We start from the raw sequence: 10,635 nt of genomic DNA on the forward strand, positions 1-10,635 counted from the left end.
GCAACCGAATAACAAGAAAAAAAAAAACATTTTGGAGCAAGCATATCTTATATACTTTTATCTACAGATTTGGAAATTTACACTCATTGTCTAAGCAAGCAGACTTAAAATTGAGATAAAGCAAGTGTTGTACTTTCTCACTCTAAGTAGGAAATTCACAGGGGGAAGATTACAGTGAATCAGTGAAAACTGATATAATAAACATGCAATATTCTTGATATTAACTCATATCTGAAAATTTAACTACCATAATGACTGCATTTTTAAAAGAAGCCTAAAGACTTCTTTTAGATTCTTTCTGCCTAAAACATGGAAATCAATGAAACAGCAGTTTGAATAAAGGAGCAATAATTGATCAAATTTTCCCATACTAACTAGGATGCGCTCTCTGCTGAAATATCCTAGATCTTGATAAAGGCTTGTAGCTTGTGAAAAAACATCTGTCCCTCAAAGATTTAAGGAAAGAAACCACTACCAGAAGAGAGGAAGTCACTAATGAGTTTAGTATATCAGCGACACAAGTATCAGGTCTACAAATGCTTTATCCTACTCAGAATTTCTGTCAAGCCAGGCAGTCACTGGACCTGAACGTGAATTACAACTTCTTTTAAAAGACTTTTTGTTCTTATTTCCATTGAGGAATGACAACAATCTCCAGCAAGTATAGTTAAATTTCCTCTCCTGCTTTCACACAGGTGCTCCAGGTAGCTTAAAGAGGCTGCACTGAAACTAGGTAAGATTATACTCAAAGGTTTATGGGGTTTATTCAGCTTTGATAAGAGGAGAGAAAGGACTTCAGAAGTATCCAAAACATAGCTGCCAGAAGGTAGAACACGTGCTCACGTGAGTTGGGGTTTTGTCTATATTCTATATGATGTTTCTGTAACATTTATGACACAATTTGGGCAGGATGAAACTTGCTACAGATAAAATCTGTCTTCTGTAACTTGGCTTCTACTGTTTTGCAACTTTTGCTAACCATAAAGAAAAAACAGTGAGAGGATAGCACTCTGCACCCAAAGTTCACTTCCAGTCAATTCAAATGGGTGTATCTGCTCTTGGCATCTTTATTTGCCTTGACTCTTCATGCTGTACTGCTGTTAATAATTTGGAGTGCAAAGCAACTGCAAGTACATTTATGTGCAGCCCTCTTTAAAAAAAAAAAAAAAAAGTTACTTGTTAGACCAGTAACGAGTGGTGTTCCTCAGGGATCGGTGTTGGGACCGATCTTGTTCAACATCTTTGTCAGTGACATGGACAGTGGGATTGAGTGCGCCCTCAGCAAGTTTGCCAATAACACCAAGCTGTGAGGTTCGGTTGATACACTGGAGGGAAGGAATGCCATCCAGAGGGACCTTGACACGCTTGTGAGGTGGGCTGATGCCAACCTCATGAACTTTAACCATGACAAGTGCAAGGTCCTACACCTGGGTCGGAGCAATCCCAGGCACAGCTACAGGTTGGGCAGAGAAGAGATTCAGAGCAGCCCTGCGGAGAAGGACTTGGGGGTGTTGGCTGATGAGAAAACGAACATGAGCCGGCTTCAGTGCGTGCTCGCAGCCCAGAAAGCCAACCGTATCCTGGGCTGCATCAAAAGGAGCGTGACCAGCAGGTCGAAGGAGGTGATCCTGCCCCTCTACTCTGCTCTCGTGACAACTCACTTGGAGTATTGTGTGCAGTTCTGGTGTCCTCAACATAAAAAGGACATGGAACTGTTGGAACAAGTCCAGAGGAGGGCCATGAGGATGATCAGGGGACTGGAGCACCTCTTGTATGAAGACAGGCTGAGAAAGTTGGGGTTGTTCAGCCTGGAGAAGAGAAGGCTGCATGGAGACCTCATAGCAGCCTTCCAGTATCTGAAGGGGAGCTATAGGGATGCTGGGGAGGGACTCTTCATCAGGGACTGTAGTGATAGGACAAGGGATAATGGGTTAAAACTTTAACAGGGGAAGTTTAGATTGGATATAAGGAAGAAGTTCTTTACTGTGAGGGTGGTGAGGCACTCGAATGGACTGCCCAGGGAAGTTGTGAATGCTCCATCCCTGGCAGTGTTCAAGGCCAGGTTGGATGAGGCCTTGGGTAACATGATTTAGCGTGAGGTGTCTCTGCCCACGGCAGGGGGGTTGGAACTAGATGATCTTAAGGTCCTTTCCAACCCTAACTATTCTATGACTCTATCATTTTATAATAGATATCTTTTCTGTGAGTAACCCTCCTGGCAATGCACTAGCTGTAAATACAGTTGTCTGTTAAACAGGAATAGTACCATGTTGACTGATTACAGGTAGGAAGACAGATAATCTCCTATCCATTATATAATGTAGTTTTGTACTAGTTCTTCCTCATCTTAGTCAATTGATGAGACTACACCTGTTGCCTACCAACTTTAATTATCTATTGCCTTGAAAATAATGCTAACACAAGAAATTCATGGTATCCATGGTACATACTAGGAAAATACAGAGGTTAAGGATCCCACTCTAAATCAGTTGTTAAAGAAACAAATGCACATTAAATTTTTACTATTAACTGAAAGGCACAAATATGAAAATAAGGAAGCTGTATCTTTTGGTTATGAGGATAATTTAAGTCAGGAACAGACAAAAAAACATAGAAGAAAATTGAAGTTCATGCTAAAAAAAAAGCACAAATGATCTGTTTTCCAGGTTGAGTACACACAAACACCATAGCCTATGTCATTCATATTTCTGAAGGAACAATATAGCACTTGTTTTCCCTCTTGCATATGGTAGTATTGCAAAAAAAAAAAAAAAAAAAGGCATTTTTCCCTGTACATATTCTATCTAAAATCAGTCCTTTATAGGTTCTAATTGCCATGAAAAGTGAAACTAGGAAACATAGCTTAGGGTAGTGAAAATAGAGAAAAGTTTTATAAATACTCCACAGAATATAGCTGCTGCTTTACTCCACTTTAAAGCCAGAGAGCTTCAGCCCTTGTTTACCTATCACAGGTGAACTGCTTAAGTCCTTGGACTCTTCTCTCTGGTTTCTATGTAGGTATACACAGGAAAAGTACTCTTGGATATGTTTTGTTTTTTTAAATTACCAGTTAAACCGTGCTATATTTCTAGATATTACTATTGCTCAAAATTAATTTGGTTTAACTCTTGGGTTGTTTTTAATTTATTAGCAAGTGCTTTAATAATTTAAGACACCCAGCTTAAAGAATCCAAGTTCTAATTTTAATTAATCCATAAACTGAGCATTTGGACTCATCTTCCAAAGTGTTCTGATGACACATTCTCACCCTTGTTCTTTTTCTGTTTGTCACTGTGCTATCATGATTCTGCATGTTTGTCAAAAAGACATCATGTGAGTATATTTACAATGTGTTTGCTGGAAGCGAGATGAATGGGGAGCTGGCTAAGAATATATTTATTACTTAAGCAAATCAGGACCAAGGAAGAGAAGGACAAGTGTAAGGAACACCAGAAAGCTTTTACCAAGCTGACTGAGAATGGAAATACCCATTGACAGGAATAGCTGTGACACTGTTTCTATATGTTTTGGCTTCTCTAGGCATTTTAGCCCCTTAGAGGAGTAAGAATCTGAACTCTTACTGAAGTTTCCTACTGCTTTGAATCTGCAAAGCTGGACAAAGCTGTCTCCTTTAATCAGAACAGGCTCTAAACTTATTGACTTATATAAACTTATATTGACTCTATTTTTCTTAAGATATTCCACCAATGTTCATTCATCAATGTTTAGGAAACAACTGTAATTAACCTGTTATTTTCTAATGGAGCTAGATGAAAATAGACTTCTTGTATCTTTGAAGCAACCACCCTATAGCTTTGCTCCCAGCTAATTCTCTGAAAGCTGCTGCATTCAGTAAGTGAGTCAATAAAATATACGATATGGATAAAATGCTGAGGCAAATTAATCCCTATGAAAATTAACATTAAGTCAGTAGTTACAAGGCTATGGCCTTTTGTGTTTGTTTAGGGCCTAAACAGAGGTACACTTGCCAGAAATACAATAGTAGGAGTCTATAGAAGGAATAAAGGCTTTTGATTAGCTCAAGAGTGGTTTTTATGTCAGTCTTTAAATACTTTAACTCCAGCAGGCTCAGCTCTCCCAGTATCTGAACAATACTGACACCAGAAATTATCGAGGAACTTAATCTCTAGAAAATGCTATAATTCAACCCAGTATCATCTCAACCTAGGGATTCAGCTATTTACATCTAAAACAAACACGTGTGTGGGCAGATGTGTTAACCTGGGATTGTGTATGTGGGACTTCTGCTTGACACACAGCATGTAAATGATAAGCCTGAAAGGTTAAACTTCAGATTTAACATTGTCATAGAATGGGCTAGGTAGGAAGAGACATTTAAAGGCCACCTAGCCCAAACACCCTGCAATGAGCAGGGACATCTTCAACAAGAGCAGGTTGCTCATGCTCAAAGCTCCATCCAACCTGGCTTTCAATGTTTGCAGGGATGGGGCAGCCACAGCTTCTCTGGGCAACCTGTGCTAGTGTCTTATCACCCATCTCCTGTTAAAATAAATAAATAAAATTTAAAAAAAAATTATTATCTTCCTTAGAGGCTGAGTCTCTTCTCTTTTAGTTTAAAATCCTTACCTTCTGTCCTGTTGCTACAGACCCTATTAAAAAGTCTGTCTCCATCTTTCTTATAATCCACCTTTAAGGACTGAAAGGCTACAGTGAAGCCTCTTGGAGCCTTTTCTTCTCCAGGCTGAACAACCCCAACTCTCTCAGCCTTTGCTCACAGGAGAGGTGTCCTAAACTTGCAAATAATGACAATATAAAAATAATCTACAGAAATTTAAAACAATTTTAACACACTAAGTAAACTGGATTTAATAAATAGGTCAAACAATGAAAAACCTGTTTATCACAATCTAATTTAAAAATACAGGTTTGTAATAACATACTCATATGTACAAGCAATCATCTTTTCATATTAAGGAAAGGTTTTTAATTTTTCAGGCAGTTAACAAGGGAAAACACACGGACTTCACTGACTTCCAAAAGGTTAACCTGGATTTACTATTTACCTGACTTCCCTGTATTTTTGCTTCCTCTTGATGGCTGAAAATGCTAAGTAGCTCTTCCTCACCCTTCTGAAGCTCAAGTGCACTTTTGATCCCTAAATAACAGAAAATCTGGCCCTTACAGAAACCTAACAGGAGTATTAATGCTATCCTTTGTCATTAACAGAAATCGTATTAATAGCAACCATTGCTAACTGTTATGTGTGAATGTATTTTAAATTGTGAGAAGACACATCACATCTCTGCCCATGCGTAAACAGCAAGGAGTAGCTCACTATGTTCAAAAAAAGCCCTCTTCTACAAGCAACTAAAAGTATATACATGTTCTGTGGTATATTCCTAGTGTTTTACACACAAACCATGACACAACATTTTCTGCCATGAAAAGGTAATATGAAATTATTTTGATAATACTAAGTGCATCGTTTTAATAACAGTAATATTCCTATCCATGTTTCTGATTTCATCAACAATCTATTTGTGTAAAGTAATACAATGCAGCTATAGGACACTGATGCTCTTCCAACTCAATCAACTGTAATTTGTGTTTAGCTCCAGCAGATGTTTATGAATATGATAAATATTTCATATAGAAGATGACTGCCACAAAACCACTTAAGCAGGCAGGTTAAAGTGGAATCAAACCAATACTTTTTAAAACTGATAGGATTATCACTGCTTAAACACTGCACAATTAAACCACAGAACTCACAAAGATGTGATACTGGTAAGCCCCAACGGGTGCCAAAATTGGATATCAACATAGAAAAATGAAATACTACTAACTATAAAATATGCTTTAAGGTAACTCAAACATGAACTGGCAGTGGTTAGGAGACAGAAAAGCTCTTCCCTTGGCAAATAATGAAAATGATAAATTTTAAAGCTTTCTCACTTTACTGTAAATCTGGTGCTAACCAATGTCAGAAACAGAACACTGCAGTATAGCACACTCACTCTCTTGATGCTAAAGAATATGAACAAATCTGTCATTTTAGAAGACTGGAGAATGTAGAACTTTTGCAGTTTACATGTTCCACTGAATTAAACCTGCTGAGAAGACAGCCACTGTTGGGTTTGCGGGTTTTTGTGGGTTTTGGAGGCGTATTTGTTTTTTGTGGGATTTTGGTTTAGGGTTGGGGTTTTTTTATTCCCTAAACCACTCTGGTAATACATACGCAATCTTCCTCTTTGAAAGATAGTATTATTATGCATTAACATAATTGTATTAGCTAAAAATATTAACTAAGTAAGACTCTGAAAGCAAAGCAAGCTGTGAGCACTGTCTCACTTTAGCTGCCTGTATAAACATGTACTGATCAAGTATCAGTATCTCTGACACCTGAATATTCTAGGCAGTTTTCACTGGCTGACTATAAAGTCACACCCCAAATATCTTTCCAGCTTTCTGAAAAAGAACCACCATAAGAGTCCTGTGCAACTGTAACTGCAGACTAATTGTTAAGAAATCCAGCTGAAACCAGGACAAGGGTCTTAAATAGAGAATAAAATTTATTTAATGTATCTGGTGAAGGACTGGTTCTGAGCAGCAGGAAATCCAGGTCCCGAGTTAAGCTGTAGGCAAAAACATTTCAGAAGACAAACGGATGAAAGCAAAACCATGGGTTTCATTACACAGAAGACTCACTGAAATCTACAAAGGATTTTCCAAAGAAAGGGAAAAAGAGAAGTGACCTCCCAGACAGTTAGAAGTACACCACTGTTCTGAAGGGTTGACACGCTCTTGCCTCAGTGAGTATTGTTAAATCAGCCACACTAAAACTCCACAGATTTTCTGCATCTGCACAGTATAAATGGGGTTTTCACTAACAGCATTCTGCTTCAGTAGAAGTGCCAAAAAACCTGTTTAAGTGGCAAATATAGGTGTGTTTTTTAGTTTGGGTTTTTTATTGTGTCATCGTCCTCCCCACCCCCCATCTGTCCCCAAGCCTTTTTTCTACAGAACAGCTCTCCTTGAGACAGACTTCTATCACAACAAAAAGAACTGTATGCACACATTTGGTTAAATGTTCATGTCTGCTTCATTCATGAGGTGGGTCAGGAACTATATATGCATGGCTTTGGAAAAAAATTAGGCTCACTTAGAAAGGCAGGCAGAAAAATTATCTGGAAAGTAAGAAGGTGCAGAAAGTGTTTATGTTGGAGAAATTAGCATGGAGTAAACTAGGGTGTGAACTTTCAGTGAATTACTCCAGATTGGTTCACATTATATGCACGTCTACACTACATCAGCTGGGTGCTCTGCATAAAACCCAACCTAGCAAGATCCACAACCAGTACAGTGATGAGATGAAGTATTTACTGGAGATGGTACGGTGCCACTGCTACAGCTACCCTGTCATCAGCACTCTGTCTGGAATCTCCACCCAGCAGGGCTCAGATTTGCAACCACTCCAATGCAAAATACTACACAGGAAAAGTTATGGCGATTCCAGCTTGGCAATAGTAACGAAAAATTCCCAGTTCTGCAAAGCTCTTTTCCCAAATTTTACGGCTTGTTTTGGTAGATGACAGGAGCCAGTTCTGGTTCTGAGCAATGCCATATGCACTGCAAGAGATATTCCTCTTCCTCTCAGACAGAGGCTGCATCTGTGGTAGCAACTCCTGCATCTGTGCCAGCAACTCCTACATCTGTGCCACACAGTCTGCAACACAGCAGGTTCCTCACGACACTTCACAGACAACCTTTGTCCTCCAAATAACCAGTGGCAGTGAAATCAAGTTGGAATTATGCTTAGATTCTGCAAGTTCAGACTTGTAGAAACAAATCCAGAACTACCACTATGTCAGTTGTAAAACACCTTATTTGAATTAAAGCATCACTGCTGTTCAGGGCAACTAGAAGAAAGGGGAAAAAGAGGGAGTGGACACTAAGGTGACGGATGGATGCAAAGTGATACTGAAACTGACAGCTATTAAATGCCATTTGCTGATTTTTTTAATTATTTTATAAATCAAAGAGACATTGAGTAAGATTCTTTAGGTAAATTTGTTACTGAATAATCATATGAACAATTGGGCTGCTGCATTTTCAGACATGAATAATGGTGTCTTCCACATTAGTTCATGGAATATAAAAAAGCAGGCGAAATGTATAAAATAGAAGTTATTTCACAATCTTTTTTTACCTCTGTACTACAGATCATTGCCTTCATCAATTGTACTAGTACAGCTGGTCTGAGGCTGACAAAGCATGACACAGATGTGCAGGAAAGCTATGTGTAGCCAAGCACTGAAGCTTCTTAGGCTCCCACATGCCAAAGTCAGTGTGAGATGCAGAACAGCATACATCCTGCTGATGCAGGACTGAGTCCTAAAAAAACAATCACAGTTTTAAGAAAACAGTGATCATTTGCTGCTATTCTCTTACTGAACAAATGTTGGTGGTTGTTTCTGTTGTTATGGTAATAAGTATTTTATAGTATGCTTTCAAACAAAGAAGATGGTACTCTGGTCTGTCAATATGTACCTACCATGTTTTGCAGGTTTTCTGTTCTCTCATGTCCCCTCCCACCGACCCCACAAAAAAAAAAAAAAAAAAAAAAAAAAAAAAGATAAATTCTCCTTGATTTTCACTCATGGGGTCTCTAACTCAAACAGTGTTGGAATGCTTATGCTGGAAATACTTTATGAGATTATTCTGCAATCCAGTGCAAAACAAAATCCTTACTGTCACTTCTGGTTTTAAGATTTACAAGTATTTTTACTAATTTATTACACTGAGAATGTTTTGTTCAATAATATTAACCGGGTTTAATATTGGTTTAAATCTTGACTTTGCTGCTTTCTCTGTGCCTACTGACCCCATCTTTCAAACCAGATTCCACTGATTTCGACTGATACCCAGACAGTTCTGTTCTTGCAGATTCACATCCAAGGTCCAAGCTTTTGCAGTAATATGACTATGGTTAAATGCAGGAAAGCGTCATTACATAAAAATTCTGGTATGACAAGTACCTGTCAGAGTTATGTTCACCCTTATGCAACATATACATGCTCAAAACTTACTTTCAGGTAGTTTATTCAAGATTTCCTGTAACATCATCTAAGTAAACTGTCCTTAACGCTTATGGGTATGCGATACGGAAACCTACCTTGAACAACCTTCACCCCAGATAAGATGCAACACAAGAACTCCTGCATGACAGCACCCTTTAGGTCTTATATAATCCTTGGGACATTGTGGCACAGTGTGTTGAAAGCATTAGGAATGAGGCTGGCTCTGGGAAGTTCAAGTTCTGCAATATCATTTGTTTGGACTTACTGTGTATATGGTTCAAGAGTTACTACCTGGATCACTTTCTCCCAGTCATCTGAATTATGAGTCATACAAACCAAAAGCGGAAGGCATGTGTGAGAACAAAGCAGATGTGGATGTTTGTGAAGTTTGTTGCAAGGTTTACTTAACTCGTTTTCTGTCCTGCCCCATCTAGGGCAAGTAAGTCTGAATCTTTGGCAAGTCCAAGTAGCCGCTACCTCACTGACAATCTAGAACTGAGACCTGACTGTTAAAAGAATAAAACCTCACATTGAGAAATCTCTGGAAATCTCCCAAGACTCAAACTTCCACCTATAGCATAACGCCTGGCCATCTTTGTTTTCACTGAGCAAGACCAAAAAAAAAATCCCACCAGCTGCATGTTTAGCATGATAAATACATAAAAATGACTCTACAGAATCCTGGTTGTCCACGAGTTGCCTGCAGGATGCCCTGCCATGGACAGGCCAATTACCAGCCAAAAGCACATGCAGAGATAGAAATAGTTTCCAAATCCAGAAAGCAAACCTGAAATTGGATCCATATCGACAGGCTCTAAGATCTCAAATGGCAAGTCTCCTTTGGATCTGATTGCAAGCTCAGGACTATAGTCGACAATCCGCTAAATTCTTACCTCGACCAAATTTGAAATGTGGTCTGACTGAGGGAAAACCTAAGCTTAAATAAATTTACAATTAAAAAAAAAAAAAAACACAAAACAAAACAAAACCAAAACCAAACCCCAAGCCAAAAAAAAACTTCTCAGAATAGATATATATTAAACTAGCCTTCTGTGAACGTGACAGAACTGTAACTCACACTCTAGGCCTCTAAAAGTGGGGCTCTCTGACAGCTGAAGCACACGACCTAACAGCAAATGCAAGACGCATCCAAGCTGCCGCCATTAAGCGGCTACGCTACTTGCGCAAGTTTCCCTTCCCTTCTAGACCCTATCGCCAACAACGTGGCGTAATGGCTTTCACGAATACGGATACTGCACTGCGGCGACGGTACAGTTCAACCAAACTTCCTTCCTCCTCTGCCCATTTGGGCGTTAAGGCCACACCCTCTCTCGGTTCTGATTGGCAAGACGGGCGGAGCCCTTAGCGGCGATTGGTGCGTGGTAGAGGAAGGTGGGGTAGGTTGCGTGAACGGTAATAAAGTTAGTGGGGCTGGCTCAGTGCGCTTTAGACGCGGCGGCGAGCCGGCTCTCTATGGAGGTGGTAGAGGGAAGCGTTGTGCTGTTGCTGCTCCTGCTGTGGTGACTCGGAGGCTCGCCCTGTCTCGCGCGCTCCCCCCTTCCCCTCCCCAGCC

The sequence above is a fragment of the Pezoporus flaviventris genome, unplaced genomic scaffold, assembly GCF_033815535.1.
Source record: "Pezoporus flaviventris isolate CSIRO_AGI_PZ_B2104156 unplaced genomic scaffold, CSIRO_AGI_Pfla_v1 ptg000036l, whole genome shotgun sequence".
Classification (NCBI taxonomy): domain Eukaryota; kingdom Metazoa; phylum Chordata; class Aves; order Psittaciformes; family Psittacidae; genus Pezoporus; species Pezoporus flaviventris.